A 17,069-nucleotide genomic window follows, 5' to 3' on the forward strand; every position below is an offset into this window, starting at 1 on the left:
CTTTCTTTCCCTGAATGTGCTTTGAGCTACTCCATGACCTTCTGCAGCAAGTAGTGTAGACTTCAACCAGTTAGATCTCTTCCTAGTTTTAGGGATAACCACAGGTTGAATAGGTTCACTAGGACCTTCATCTTCATGATTTAATGTAAAAATCTCTGTTTTCCCACCCCGGTTTTCAGTTTCTCCTTATTTCTCCCATGTAGTTAAATGCCCATTCCCATAACCATACATTTAACAGACTGAAAAAAATAAATATTTCTGAAAACACAAATTCTGGAAATTTTTCAGAATGCTGGAAATTGCAGAATTAAAAATCAGCAATCAAAAACAGCCATTAAAACACTGATATTTTTGGTCAACTTGACCCTGGAAAACCCCCTACAACTCTTGGGGAAAACCAGTTTGAGAGCTCTTCTTTATTTCTGAAAATTGCCTTTTAACAGTGAGAATTATTCAGCAAAAAATCAGCAAGCAAATTTACAACTTATCTCATTTCCCGTGCCTCACAGCAATCTGGAAATTACAGAAAACAGGACAGCAATAAATGTTGTATGGCCTCCGTTTTGTGTGCAGACAAATCAGCAAACTGCTCCTCGATTTTTGTGCAAAAATCTGCCTTTCACTATGTGCTGAATCAGCTGTACAAATCTGCTCAACTGCTGCCTTGGAATGTGTGCCAAGCTGCTGTCTCCTTCTCCTCCCTGCTCAGAAATCTCTCTTGCTCTCTTGCTCTCCTTCTCCCAATCTGCTCATGAAAGAATGAATGACCTTTTCCTCCTTTTCCTCCTTTAATATAACTCCAAATGACTTTTGGGTGATCTCTAAATCCAATGGCTGAAATAGATTTAGATCAATGGTTGAGATTAAATGCTCATTTAAATCTCACTTTCTATTTTTTAATTCACCCCACTTTAATAAAGACCCACTTAGTCATTTATTTCCAAAGTCACTTTTCCTTTCTAATTTTTCATTGACTTTATAAAATTCACTTTAAAATTAGACTTAATAACTTTATCACTTAAAGTCACTTTTAAATTAGATTTAACTTTATAAAATTATAAAGTCACTTTAGGAGAAAAATTAAATTCTTTTGGACACTTTTCCCTAGGCCAAAGATCAAAGCCTAAGGGAACCACCTATCCTCCGGTACCAAATTTCAACACTCCCTCTTACCGAGGAAGGTGTTCCTCACCACACCCATCTTGTCTCTGAAGTAGACATGCTTGCCCTGTGGTAAGGCTTTGGTAAGGATATCTGCAACCTGCTCATCAGTGGAAATATACTCAAGTTTCACAACTCACTTCTGAACATAGTCTCTAATGAAATGATATTTGATCCCGATATGCTTTGACCTATCATGAAATACTGGATTCTCCGTGAGTTTAATGCAACTCTGATTATCACAGTAAATCACTGAAGGTCTCAACGGCTGACCAAATAAGCCAAACAACATCTTGCGAAGCCAGATGGCCTCACAACTAGCTAGACTGGCTGCCATATACTCTGCTTCCGCTGAACTCAGTGCTACTGACTGTTGCTTCCGGTTGAACCATGACACTACTGCTAAACCCAACCCAAAACAACACCCTGAAGTGCTCTTCCTATCAGAAGCACAACCGGCCCAATCAGAATTAGTGTACCCTGCCAATCTCACTCCATCTCCCTGCCTGTAGTCCAGACCATAATCCACTGTCCCCTGCAAGTACCGCAAAATGTGTTTTGCAGCCACCCAGTGAACCTTCCTAGGCTCACACATAAACTGACTCATCATGTTGACTGCAAAACAGATATCTGGTCTAATGTTGACCAAATACATCAAGGAACCAATCAGCTACCTGTACAATGTGGGATCCACCAACTCGGAATCTGAAGCATGAAGCTTCTTCCAATTGGTGATCATCGGTGTCGACATGGGTCTACAATCCTCCATGTGGAATCTGCTAAGGATGTCCACAATATACTTCCCCTGCCCCAGGAAGAAATGCCCCTCCTCCTGCCACACCTCCAAACCCAAAAAGTAATGCATCAAGCCGATGTCCTTCATCACAAACTCTGTCGCAAGATCTCTCTTGCAATGCTCTATGAGTCTCTCTGCACCTGTAATGATCAAGTCATCCACATACAGCACCAGAATGAGAGGATCCTCACCAATCACAATAAAGTAAAGGTTCGGATCTGCCTCACTCTTTGTGAATCCCATCCCCTGCAAGTATGTATCTATCTTGGAGTACCAAGCTCTGGGAGCTTGCTTCAGGCCATAAAGGGCCTTCTTCAGTCTGCACACATGGGAATCTTCCCATGCACCTCAAAGCCCTATGGTTGCTCAATGTACACCTCCTCCTGTATGAAGCCATTGAGAAATGCGGTCTTCACATCCATCTGGTGGATCTTCCAACCCATCTCTGCTGCTATCGATATAATGGAGCGGATCGAAGTATATCGAGCCACGGGAGCGAAGGTCTCCTCATAATCAACTCCCTCTACCTGGGAGAACCCTCTAGCCACAAACCTTGCTTTTAATTTCTCAATGTTGCCATCTGCAGCATGCTTTACCTTGTAAAGCCATCTGGAAGTAACCACGGATTTGCCCTCAGGCCTCGGCACCACCTCCCAAACATCATTCTTCATGATAGAAGAATACTCCTCCTGCATGGCCTCTCTCTAGACCTGCTGGCTAGCTACCTCCTCATAGCTAGAAGGCTCAAAGTCAAGGATGTTGGTAACCATCGCCATATAGCTACAAAACCTCTCAGGTGGTCTACTCTCTCTGACCGGCCTCTTCGGCTCAGCAACAGATGTGGCATCTCTCAAGGTGTCCTGAAGCCACTTGGGCTTCCTCTTCCCTGAGCGCACTTCTCCCACTCGAGAATGAAACTCCTCCTCATCATCGTCAGTAGCCTGAACTCCTGACTGTCTGTTTGCTGTCCTCATGCCTGCACCTGAACCTGTAGAAGCTGAGGTACCGTCTGAACTGTCCATCAATGGACTCCCTAGTGAACTGCTCTGTGAACTGCTCTGCATGCTGCTCGGAGTACCACCCCTCTGGCTCGGCGAGCCACTGCTCACTGATGGACCTGACATCCTCATAGATGTACCTCCGGATCCTCCTGATCCCTGCCCACTGGATCCCTGTGACTGACTCAAATGCTGCTGAGGGTCTGGCTGATCCAGATACTCTAACTCCCGTGACCTCCTAAAGGCCCTGTCCTCCGCACAATAGTCAACAAACTCTCCAAGGGTGTACTCTCCTCCATTGTCAGACCTCAAGGACTTGATCTTTCGACCTGTCTGAGTCTCCACAAGAGCTCTGAACTCCTGAAACCACTTGAAGACCTCACTCTTGGTCTTCAAAAAATAAATCCAGGTCCTCCTGGAGTGATCATCAATGAATAAGACATAGTACTCATATCCACTCAAGGAAACATGAGACATCCGACCGCTCACATCAGAATGAATCAAATCAAGTATCCCGTCGCTCTGCTGTCACTGTTGGGAAAAGGGGATTTGGCAAACTTGCCCATCGCACAACCTCTGCAAGTATCAAAGTGATCAGTACTGAAATCTGGCACACCTGTAGTGATCTCCCGCAATGTCCTCAAGGCTCCATGATACATATGTCCCATCCTGCGGTGCCAAATCTCACACAGCTCAGAACTGCTAGCTCTGCTGTCGGTACTACTGCTCAATGCCAAAAGGGGTTTGAATGCAAACTTGTACACCTTTGCATGGCGTACACCTATCACTCTAGCTGAATCAGCTGGAGTGCCCCTGGGATACATCAACACCTGTCCTCCCCTGAACAGTACCTCATATCCTCTGTCCTCCAAAGCTGAGACGGATATGAGGTTCTTCCTCATCCCTGGCACATAAAGAACCTCTGACACCTTCAAGGGAGGTTTGGACTCCCTCTGAAATGTCACTGTCCCCACCCCGACTGCTCTAACAACTCTGTCATCACTGAGTACTACCTCAATATCAGTGCCACTCTCTGAAAGCTCTGAGAAGTACTCACGGACTCCTGTCATATGACGTGAAGCCCCACTGTCCACATACCAGATACCTGAAGATGCTCCGCTAATCGAGGGAAAAGCATGCTCCCTCTGAACCTGTGTGGCAGGTGATCCTGCACTAGAGGACTCACACGTAGTGAACGCAAACTCCCAGTCAAAATGACCTGCAAAGTCCTCAATCTCTGCTGAAGCTACCATGTCCTGGTTCTTCCCCTTCTTCTTCTTCTTCTCCAGACACACAACTGCATAATGTCTCATATTTTGACAATTCCAACACTTCACCTTGGAATAGTCCTTCTGTGTGTTCCCCTGTTTACCTTTACCTTTGCCTTTGCCCCCACCACTGCTTGTGGAAGCCTGCTTCTTCCCTTTGCCTTTCTTGCCTCCTGCCACCAGTGCTACATCCTCATCCTGCTCAACTGGCTTGGCTGCCCCAAGCTGACCTTTCTTGATCTCTATCTGAATGCAATCATCCCAAAACCTCTCCCATGTGGGAAGGGTCTCACGTGCACAAACTCCATCAGCAAAGTTCAACCATGAATGAGGGAGGCCATTCACTGCAATCCGCACCAACTCAGTGGGTGGAATGGCCTCTCCAATCGCTGCCAACTCATCTCTCACATTAGTAATATTTGTGAGATATCTAGCTGCACTATCATTACCCATCTTAATGTTCTTCAGCTTCTCCTTCAGGACCATCTTCCGGTTCTCATTAGTACTCTGGTAGAGATTGGACAATGTTGTCCACATCTCATGGGCATTGCTCTTTCCTCTCACATGAGGAATGCAATGGTCTTTGATTCCGTCTAGAATCAGCCTCTTACCCTTATTGTTCTTCTTTTTATACTCAGCCAACTAAGTAACATCAGTGGGCACAACAACAGGGTTCTGTGCGGTATGCACCATGATATCCCAGACTTCTGTCTCCTCAAATATACTTTGCATTCTCTCCTTCCAAACACTGTAATTTGTATGCCCATCCAACCTATCCTCCACCCTCAATCCCAATGACATCCTGCTGTCCTAAAACTGAAAAATAGCACTGTTGTAGTAAAGATAAAACTGATGTTTATGAAAAAATCAGCTTGCTGGAATTTTCTGAGTGAAAAATCAGCAACTGTAATTTTTCCTTTTGCTGTCCCAAACTGCCCTTCAGCACTCAAGCTCTGATACCATGTAAAAATCTCTATTTTCCCACCCCGGTTTTCAGTTTCTCCTTATTTCTCCCATGTAGTTAAATGCCCATTCCCATAACCATACATTTAATAGACTGAAAAAAATAAAATATTGCTGAAAACACAAATTCTGGAAATTTTTCAGAATGCTGGAAATTGCAGAATTAAAAATCAGCAATCAAAAACAGCCATTAAAACACATTAAAACACTGATATTTTTGGTCAACTTGACCCTGGAAAAACCCCCTACAACTCTTGGGGAAAACCAGTTTGAGAGCTCTTCTTTATTTCTGAAAATTGCCTTTTTACAGTGAGAATTATTCAGCAAAAAATCAGCAAGCAAATTTACAACTTATCTCATTTCCCGTGCCTCACAGCAATCTGGAAATTACAGCAAACAGGACAGCATTAAATGCTGTACGACCTTCGTTTTGTGTGCAGAAAAATCAGCAAACTGCTCCTCGATTTTTGTGCAAAAATCTGCCTTTCACTATGTGATGAATCAGTTGTACAAATCTGCTCAATTGTTGCCTTGGAATGTGTGCCAAGCTGCTGTCTCCTTCTCCTCCCTGCTCAGAAATCTCTCTTGCTCTCTTGCTCTCCTTCTCCCAATCTGCTCATGAAAGAATGAATGACCTTTTCCTCCTTTTCCTCCTTTAATATAACTCCAAGTGACTTTTGGGTGATCTCTAAATCCAATGGCTGAAATAGATTTAGATCAATGGTTGAGATTAAATGCTCATTTAAATCTCACTTTCTATTTTTTAATTCACCCCACTTTAATAAAGACCCACTTAGTCATTTATTTCCAAAGTCACTTTTCCTTTCTAATTTTTCATTGACTTTATAAAAGTCACTTTAAAATTAGACTTAGTAACTTTATCACTTAAAGTCACTTTTAAATTAGATTTAACTTTATAAAATTATAAAGTCACTTTAGGAGAAAAATTAAATTCTTTTGGACACTTTTCCCTAGGCCAAATATCAAAGCCTAAGGGAACCACCTGTCCTCCGGTACCAAATTTCAACATTTAATTCTTCTTTTTCCCTGGTAACTTCTCCAAATACTGGAATTTCTTTATCATCAGGGTCCATAGGGAGATACTTTGATATCTTGAATGCAATACTTTCATAAAATATCACATGTCAACTAACTTCTATTTGGTGTCCTTCCTTTATGTAGATCCTATAGGCCTTGGAAGAGTTACTGTAGCCAAAAATTGTTCCCTTCATTCCTAATGGATCCAGCTTCTTTCTCTTGTCGTTAGGTATATGAATATAGATAGGACAACAAAAAATTTAGAGATGATCCATGGTTGGTTTCTTTCCAGTGAATACTTCTTCAGGAGTTCTATTATCTAGTGACCTGTGGAGACTTCAATTTTTTATGTATACAAATATCTCCTTAGCTTCACCCCACAAAAATTTTGGAAAATCTTGATCATGTAGCATAGCTTTTACACTTTCTTCAATGGACCAATTCTTTCGTTTTGCGACTTCATTTTGTTCGAGGTTATATGGGACTATCAGTTCCCTCTTAATCCCAGAATCCTTACAGAACTCCATGATTTCCTTCGATGTATATTCTCCTCCATTATCGGATCTTAATATCTTGATTCTTCTTTTTATAAGGTTCTCTACTTCATCTTTTAATTCTTGAAATTTGGTAAATACTTCATCCTTGGATTTCATCAAGTAAACCGAAGTTTTCCTTGAATGATCATCTACAAATGTGACATAATATAGATGACCTCCAAGTGATTTAGGATTCATAGGACCATAGACATCAGAATGAATAAGATCCAATATTTCTTTTGACCATGAAGCATTACTTCTAAATGGTCCCTTAGTGTTCTTACCCAATGCACATCCCCTGCACATTTCTTCATGATCTTCTTTCAGTTCAGGATTTTCATATACTACTGAACTTAGAGTTGGAAGGATTTTGAAATGGATATGACCAAATCTTCTCTGCCAAATTTCACTTGGGCTGATTTCAATGTGAACCAAAGCTTGAGGAAGAAGAGATATCAACCTATAAGGTCTTCCTTCATGAGTGCCAATCACTATAGCATTTTCTCTGCTTGTGTTTTTACTCCATACTACAACTTTTCCATCAATGAAAGCCACTCTATCACCTTTATATTCTAGAGTTGAAATGGATAGTAAGTTCTTATGCAAACCTGGAACAAATTGGATGTTGTTGAGATGTATTTCCTCCATTCACCATCTCTATTGAGGTTGATACAATTCCTCTTACGGGATAACTCTTATTATGTCCAAGTTATATAGAGTAAGAAGAATTTCCTTTTGACAATGTCTTTAGTTGCTTGTGATGATCGGTCCTGTGTCTTGATGCTCTATTGTTGATCACCCAAATGTTCTCATCTTGAAATATGTCAATGAGTGTTGAGAAGAGTCCTTCATCCTTTGTCTTGCTCACTTACTTCTTTGGAGTAAATAGAAGATTCCATTATTCCTTGATACCTTTCTTGAGATGGCTTGCTACCTTTGAACACTTCTTGAGAAACTTCTTCAATGTAGTACAGATCTTCATAATGCCCTTAGCCAACCTAAGTTCGGATACCATGTTGATAAATCTATAGGGAAATTATTAGAGTGATTTATCTTTCTTTGATAACTGCTTGTGATATCTTTTTATGTATCTTACTTAATATATTCTTTCCTTATTATTATGTTTTTGTATCATCAAACAGCTACCAAAACAAGAATACAAAATATAGGTTGCAAGTAAGGGCCAAAAATTCTCCACTTGAGAGGAAAACCCACAAATCTCTTCTCTTCCATGTAGATTCTTCTATTGACGAATTCCAAGACCTTTAGACAAATACCAACACCAAAACCAAGTCCATCCTTTTTGGATGATGTGATTTCCTTTTCCAAGTCAAACCCAGTCAAATCTCTTCCATTAGCACAACTTTGACCCCCAACTGCAAAATTTTGGCCTCTACTGCAGACCTGAAATTTTTGGCCCTCTGCAATTGTTGTTGCCACATGTGTGAGCTTCATTTAGCCTCCCAAGGCTTCCTCATACCTTCTCTTGGCTTTATCTTACTTCTGAAGCTTGAGGATGGCTTCTTGTGACCTATGTTTGACCTTCTTTCCTTCCCTTCTTCAAGATCAAACTTGTAGAATAAAAATGCTAGATCTTTTGCAGAAACCCTAGCCTTCCTTTGCACACGTGAGAATGAAATATCCCAAAGACAAGTCTACTTCGCCCTCTTCCTTCTTCAATGCCTTCTTCTTCGTCCTCCTTTGCTTGAATGAATGAGTGATGAATGTGCTTCAAGGAGGTCGAGTTTCCTCCTTTATATAGGCTTCTAAAGGTGGATGTGGCTCCTCATTTTTGGCCAACTTGTCAGCTGCCAGACCGACTTGGTCCTGAAGGGTATTTGGACACTTTTAAGGATAAAAATAATTTTCTTTACAAATTATTAGGTCCCTATACTACTAGCGTAGCCCCTTATTTTTATTGTTATTGTTGTGCCTATGTATTCCCCGTATTGTTATTATTGTGCCCCATAGAAGCCCACTATTTTTATTGTTGTGCCCTTACATTATTATTGTTATGTAGGCTCTGATTATATTGTGACCCCTTATAATCCTATATATAGAAAGGAGGTCTTGTCATTTGTATCATTCAAGAATTGTTCATTTATGTGATGTAAAGGAGGTTTCCCCCTCGAAGAGGCTAATTTTGAAGTCGTTGATCTATATCTTTTTTTATCTAGTTACATAAAATTTTATACAAAAGCATCTAGAACTACTCAAACGTTGAGGACAACACTTTTTTGAAGGAGAGGGGCATGTTAGGCCCCTATACTACTAGTGTACCCCCTTATTGTTATTGTTAGTGTAGCCCCCTTATTGTTATTTTTGTGCCCATGTGGTCCCCATATTGTTATTATTGTGTCCCATAGAAGTCCACTATTGTTATTGTTGTGCCCTTACATAATTATTGGTATGCAGGCTTTGATTATATTGTGACCCCTTAGACTCCTATATATATAAAGGAGATCTTTTCATTTGTATCATTAAAGAATTTTTCATTTATGTGATGTAAAGGAGGTTGCCCCCTCGAAGAGGCTAATTTTGAAGTCATTGATCTGTCTCATTTTTTATCTGGTTACATAACAATGGTTACAATGTGCCCGAAGGGGTCTTCAAATTATGGCAGTGACTCTTTTGACTTCTTGACCTAGGACAAACCCTAGAAGAACTCAATAGGTGTTTGACCTATAAAATAAAAGACCTCGAGCATGAAACCCATGCTCCAAAAATAATAATAATAATTTTCCTTTCATTTTACAATTTACAAGGATCAAAAGTATATTTCATATTTATGAAGACCAAACCTAGTTACACATTTTTCAATAGTCTAGTTTGGAGTATACTAAGAACACAGGGCCCCCACAAGTTGTCTATATTCATAAGGGTTTTCCAATTCGGGACCAACAGTACTTCCACATAGCTTCTTGAAGTTGAGTTCCATTAGAGTAGATACAGGTTTGTAATCCACCATCCCACATCTCTCTAGCAACTTCACAATGTATTTTCCTTGAGAAAGGAAATTCTTGCATGGCTTTTGCTAGACCTCCAGGCCTAATAAGTAATGCATTAGTCCTAGGTTCATCATCTAGAACTTGGAAGTCAACTCCCTCTTGCATTGATAAATGAGAGGGTCTGCACCGGTCAAAAAGTGATCATCAACTTAAAGGACCAAAATAAGAGGCGTGTCTTTTTCAACCATGAAGTATAGGTTTGGATCAACATAGCTACTTTTAAATCTCAACTTCATAAGATAAATATCAATCCTTTTGTACCAAACCCTAGGGTATTTCTTCGACACATAGAGGGCTTTCTTCAGCCAGAAGAAATGTGTCCTCCTATCTTGTACTTCAAACCATTGTAGTTGTTCCAAGTAGACTTCCTCCTTAAGCGAGTCATGCAAGAAAGTAATTTTAATGTCCATTTGATGCAGGCTCTGTTTGTAGGTTTTAACCCCATACAAAAATTACCTGCATACGAATTCTAGAACACAGAAAATAAACAATGCAAGAGCATAACATATAAACACATATACACAGAGATTTCCCTGGATCCCAAAACTGAGACTACCAGCTTGATTTATCATTATGCTCCTTTCAATGTTATAATACATATTTATACATGCCGAAGCATCCAATACCATGGACCGAAAAACCATCGCGTCCAATACCATGAACTGAAAACCATCGCATCCAAAAAACATGTGTGAAAATCATGCACAAAACCATAGGTGGGTCTGCCCAACCTAACATAGGGTCCAAAACCAAACTTTTCTGGGGTGCTGCCCCAAACCCCATAAAGTGGGGTTACGGGTACACCTCAAACCCCCTATGACCCCCGCCAGGCTACACAATCGGCGCAACAAAGGGGGGCTCTGCCCCTGTTCTAACCCCCCAGTTAACTACGTGGGCTAGTCGTGGAAAGAATATAACACAACCCAACATTCTCCCATTTGTTGTTTTCTTTCCACAAGGGGCCACAAGAGAGCTTAATCATTTTACCAGCCCTGAAATGCCCATTGTCTCTCTACACCAAGAGAACTTCTTAGAGCTCACATATTTTGTCAATGCATCTGCAGTATTCTTCAAAGTGTCCACCTTTACCAACAACACCTTTTTGTCTTCTATCATATCCCTCACAAAGTGATACTGAACATCAATGTGCTTTGTCTTTGAATGATATGCGGGGTTCTTTTCCAAGAAAATTGAACTTTGGTTGTCACAGTCTATCCTTATAGCTCCCTGTCCTAACCTCATACTTGAACACAATCTCTGCAACCAAATTGCTTCCTTCCTTGCATGAGTGGCTGCCATGTATTCTGCCTCTATAGTTGATAGTGCCACTATAGATTATTTCTTACTCATCCAACTAACTACACCTCCAAATAGGTTAAACACATACCCACTTGTAGATCTTCTCTAATCCAGATCTCTAGCCCAGTCTGCATCAACAAAGCCATGAATATCCAACATTATTTCCAATCCTGATCTTCCTTGGTAGCACAAACCATAATCATTGGTGCCATGCAAATACCTAAAAATCCACTTCACTACTGTCCAGTGCTCCTTCCCTAGTTTTTACATAAACTTGCTCAATACTCCCACTGCATGTGCAATGTCTGGTCTAGTACAGACCATTGAATACATCAAGCTACTAACTACACTTGCATATGGAACACGGGACATGTCCTCTTCCTCTTCTTGTGTCTTGGGACACTGTTCAGCAGATAACCTCACACCTACAGGAATAGGAACCTTCACCAGTTTACTATCCTGCATATTAAACCTCTGCAGTATTGTCTCGACATACTTCCTCTAGTTTAACTAGAGCTTCCTCTTCGCCCGATCTCTTTTAATTTCCATGCCCAAAATATAGTTTGTAGCACCAAGATCTTTCATGTCGAATTTGGAGGACAAATGGGTCTTCAAATCCTAGATAATTTCTTTGTCATTTCCAAACAGCAACATATCACCCACATACTAGACCAGATAAATAACACAGTCACCAATTAATTTAAAATACACACAGTGATCTTTTTTGCTTCTAGTGAAGCCAAGTCCCCGTATAAATGTATCAAATTTCTTATACCACATCCTTGGTGACTGTTTTAACCCATACAGAGACTTCTTTAACTTGCATACCAGTTCTTTCTTACCCTTCACCACAAAGCCTTCAGGTTGCTTCATGTATATTTCCTCTTCCAGCTCCCCATGAAGAAATGTTTTCTTCACATCCATCTGTTATACCTCAAAATCAAAAGCAGCAACAACAGATAAAAGTAATCTAATAGAAGTCACCTTGGCTACAGAAGAAAAAATATCACCAAAATCAATTCCCGACACCTGGGAATAACCTTTTGCTACCAACCGAGCTTTGTATTTCTCCACCTTTCCTTCTGCATTTGTCTTCTTCTTGAACACTCATTTGCTGCCAATGGGATTCCTTCCAGCCGGCAACTCCACCAGATCCCAAGCCTCATTTTTGTGCAAAGATGTCATTTCATCAACTATGGCCTCTTTCCAGAGTTTTCCATCCTCTGAATCTACTGCTTCCTTCACAGTTCTGGGATCATCATCAGTAATAGATAAAGAAAAATTTGAATAGAAAGTAGATGGACTATACCTTTCTGGCTACCTTCTTTCTTGAACTGATCTTCTCACACCCGGAGTTTGTGGCTCTTCATCTTTTGATTCCACCTCTGATGTAGAGTCTGATTCTTCCTCCTTAAGTTCAAACTCTATCTTCTCAGGTTCCTTTGGCTGGAATTCATCTTTAATAACATATTTTACCTCTCTGAACACCACATCTCAGCTATACACAACCTTCCGTGTGACTGGGTTCCAAAGCTTATAACCCTTTAAATCATCTTTATGCCCAATAAAGATGCACTTTTCAGACTTACTATCCAACTTGGTTCGTTTCTCCTTTGGAACATGTACATATGCATCACATCCAAATACCCTCAGATGTGAAAGAGAGGGTTTCTTACTAGTCCATACCTCTTGTGGAGTCTTATCCTCCAACGTTGATGAAGGTGACCTGTTGACCAGGTTTTGTGGCCAGAAACAACCCCCCTTCTTATTTAGTGTTAGTAATAAAACTAAATAAGTGGGAACCCTTATTCAAAAAACTTTAAAAAATCGATTAAAGCTTGTATTTCCTTTTAATAAAACTTACTATCATAAACTTAGAAGAATACCATCAAACATCTAAAAAGACTTAAGTTTTTTTATAAGTTAGAAGGAAATCACTCCTTAAAAGCACGTCGCATCGCAAAATGGGTAAAGGATACCTTCTCACAAGCGGAATTCTAAAAATGCAAAATCGCGATGCGAAATCACGCAAGAAAAACCCTCATCGCATCGCATGCCTTAAACCTCACCTACGCTAAAGTGCCTTAAAACGCCAATATGCGATGGTGCACCTCGCGAATCGCATTTTGCAGAAAACACATTAATGGATGCTTGCCACATGTAAAGGATTTGTGATATTGCGATATTACAATCTGCGATACTGCAATCTGCGATATTGCGAAGCAAATCGCAAAATCGCCTTATCACAGATCTGCACAGCCCGTTGTTCAAGAAAAGCTTTTTCCATAAACTGAGGCCTGGTTATGCGCATTTATGTTAATTAACAAGTTAGTTGGCAATCATTAATGAAATATGGTTTTGATCTTATCGAGGAGCCAGTTCATGTAAGGTGATATCTTTTATATGTTTTCCGCATTTAAAGCTTTCTTGTCACCTTTTCTTATCATCATTCTCACCTCATTTGTAAACTCCAGAAGTGAAGAACTGAGAAGTATACAGAGAAGAGTTCAAGATATTATGGGAAAGAAGGGTAAAGCCCCCAATACTGAAGACAAAGAGATGACTCACTTGTACACAGACACCACCTGCAACAAAGACGCCGGTATCACTACTTGGGAAGGCATGTATATTTTACTTGAGGAAGAAGATCCCAAGGTAATGGAGGTGATGGCCACTACAGGCTCACATGGGTCTTCTGAGGCGTCTATTACAGATCTAGAATGTTCATTATTGCACAAGATAGCGGCAAGACCCAAAATTCTCCCATATACGGACATGGTTAAATGGATACTAGATAATGCTGATATCACAAACCAACAATTCAAGATTCAGGGTCAAGGACTCATTGGCTCTTTCACTACACAAGATTTGAAGCTCATGTATCATTTACCAAAGCCACAGGCAACTTATAACAAATAGTTCATAGAAAAGTTTGCTAAAGAAAATAAAGATCTAGCAGAATGCACCAAGGATTGGTCAAAAAGGGATGAACCACTAAAAAAGGATAAGCACGGTATGTATAGTACTGGTTCTCTCACCTCCCCATATTTCTTTGTTGCTGCTATGCTCTGTAGACTTTTTGGAACTCCATAATTTAACAAATTTTCATCCGAATGGCTACCATTATTGGATGCCACCATTAATGCTACTATTATGGATTGGGCTAAGATTTTGTCTGACAGTTTAGCCACAGCCATTTTTAGTTACCGGTCTAAAAGGACTATCTCTCAGGGAATTTATCCCCCTTTCTACTTATCTGCATATGTGATGGATGCAATATGTTATATTTCCAAGTTTCCTCTAATGGGTTAGAAATGGACTACTCAAGATCCCTTACCCGTTCATATTTATCACAAAGAACTGTGGGATTCCAAGTTCACTCCTTATTTCTACAATATTTGTCATGGAATCATGTTGCCTCTGTTCAAAATGTTGTATGATAAAAATGCTCCAAGATTTTCTCCTGAAGCAGACGTCAATATGCTCCCTGTGGCGAGATGGTTCGGAGAGTAACTTTTCACATATGTCAGGGTATTCGGAAGTCTCGCTTCCCCTCATGTCTTACCTTTATATGTTCTTGACAAACTAATGGTACGGGAGATTGCTTATCAGACCTGCGGAGAAGGAGGTATGAGTAAAGAGTTGAAGGAAAAGAAGAAGGCCATTTGGCCACAATTTCCTGTGGCCTGTGGGGCCTTTTCATTATTTGATCTAGGCCATGCGTTCAAAGAAGTAAACAACATGTCATGTCTACGATTGTTCAAATTTCCAGGAAGGTCGTTCAACCCTTATGATATTTTTAAGAATTTCACTACTGCAGTCAAAATAAAGGTGTTTTCTAAAGTATATGACCTTTTTGATGATATGTTCCAACAGAAAAGTACACTTAGAGAATTTTTTCATTCTGCCCAAATGCGATTCCCTCCAACACAATTTAAGGAATTCAAAATATATAGAGAGAGGAGATTAGCTAATATCCCTTTGAATAAATTACGCTTGGAACCTGTAAGGGAACCAACTCCCAGCATCAGTCTCAGTGGAAGTTCAGGAACAGACAGATCTAAATCTAAGTCCGGGAGAGAAACGTTAGAACACTCCAAGAGGTCTGAGAGTGACCATAATAAAAGTGAAGGGTCAGTAAGGGATAATGCCCAGTCTAAAGAACTCTCAGAAACAACAGGGTTTGATCTCTCAACAGGTATATCCTCCACCCCTCATCGTCTAGCCACCATCAGTCAGAACTGAGTTGGATAAAGAATGGGAAACATTCAATGACTTAATCAATATTGAGGGACAGAGCACAAAAACACCTGAAAGTAATGTACAGATGGTGAATGATATAGTCACAGGAACAACCAGCGATGTCCCAGAAATGGAGCATATTCCCATTACCCCATCCTCTGAACTTATGCTCAAAATAGAGGAAATTCCCCCTCTTGATGTATTCTACATCCCACAGCATAAGGCTGTGGTGAGAAGACAAAGAAAGAAAAATGAAATTGGAAAGTGTGCTCTCTCATGATGCAGAACAATTAGACATCCTTTGGCAAGATCCTATCACTGATCCTACTGAAAATCTCACTGAATTATCTCAGATCGCAGGAGCATATGCTACTGCGACCATTGATAAAGCATCTGAAGTACAAAAAATACTGAAAGAAAAAGAATATCAAATACAAGCTTTGCAACAATAGCTACAACAAGCCAATGCAAACAGTGAAGCACAAAAATAGCTTGAAAAGCTACAGCGGGACTTTCAACAGATGCAGATAGGATACCAGAATAGTTTGGTCGAAAGAGAAAAACAGTTGTAGGTTATACAAGATATGCACAAGGATGATCCTAAGCTTATAGAATTCGTTACAGAATCCATTTCCTTAAATGATCAACTGCTACAAAAACAAGAAATATTGTGCCAAAAAATATCACAGTGGAGCTATTATTGTGAAATAAGCGACAGGATTACTAATTAGGTCGTGGACTTGCAACAGGACTACGATCTAATTGACAGAAGAGTTAATGAATATTTGGCTTGGCAAGAAACATAGGAAGGGAAAAAGGCAGGTGCACCAATAATCAATGACACTCACAAAGAAATTATCTTTAATAAATGGGATGCACAGATCAGGAAAGCAGAGCAAGTGGCAGAAGAAGCAGCCATAGTAGCAAATAATGTCATTGAATGCATCAATGAAAATTTACGCAGGGAAAATCTAATCTCAGAGACCACTCCAGGATATCTACCAAATGTGCAGCGTCTTCAAACAAGATGGAAATAGAAGGCTCAAGAAAAGGCAGAGTCAATCCAAAGGTTAACCAAGTTGAATTGGGATTCTTACTAGGCGTACTTGGTAAAACCACATAGCCAGTGCATGACTCTCAAATGTGTCATCAATTCTGCTGAGAAGATGGCGCCAGCTCTTACTGATTTCGTTTTAGCAGTACAGCTAAAATCGGAAGTCGGCCACCCAACTCTCCTCAAGCAAATGTTGAACGCTTGGGACTTCAAGGAGCAGATACATAAATAGTTAGTTAGTAGTTTTAGTTTTAGTTTTAGATTCAGTTTTTGTTTTATTTTTTCTTTATTTTTTCCTGAAATGAGAACGGTCATTTAAACCGCATCCTAGATTTTTGTAATAAGTTATTTTTAGAATTAGTTAGTAGTATTTAAACCCTTCTCGTGCATTTAGAGAAGGGTCCAGAAATTTATCAAAAACTTGTCCTCAGAACATGCACTTTTTCACATTCCGAGGAGGTTTTGATGAATGAATGGAACATGATTTATTTATATCTGCGTTTAATATCTACTATTGATGTTGCACTTATGTACTCTTAGTGGATGTTGGATTAAGAAGAAATAGATCATTATTGCTGGAGCTCATGAGTAGAAATTGTTATAAATGGTACTTTTATCTCTTAAATGTTTCTGCTTATGTGTTATGGTAATATTCATGTTCAGTTATTTATATATGAATTCTTAAATGCTTGAGTTATCATTTGGC

This window comes from Pinus tabuliformis, chromosome 8 (genome assembly GCF_031772625.1).
Source record: "Pinus tabuliformis cultivar Carrire ecotype Pingquan chromosome 8, CPIR1, whole genome shotgun sequence".
NCBI classification, from domain to species: domain Eukaryota; kingdom Viridiplantae; phylum Streptophyta; class Pinopsida; order Pinales; family Pinaceae; genus Pinus; species Pinus tabuliformis.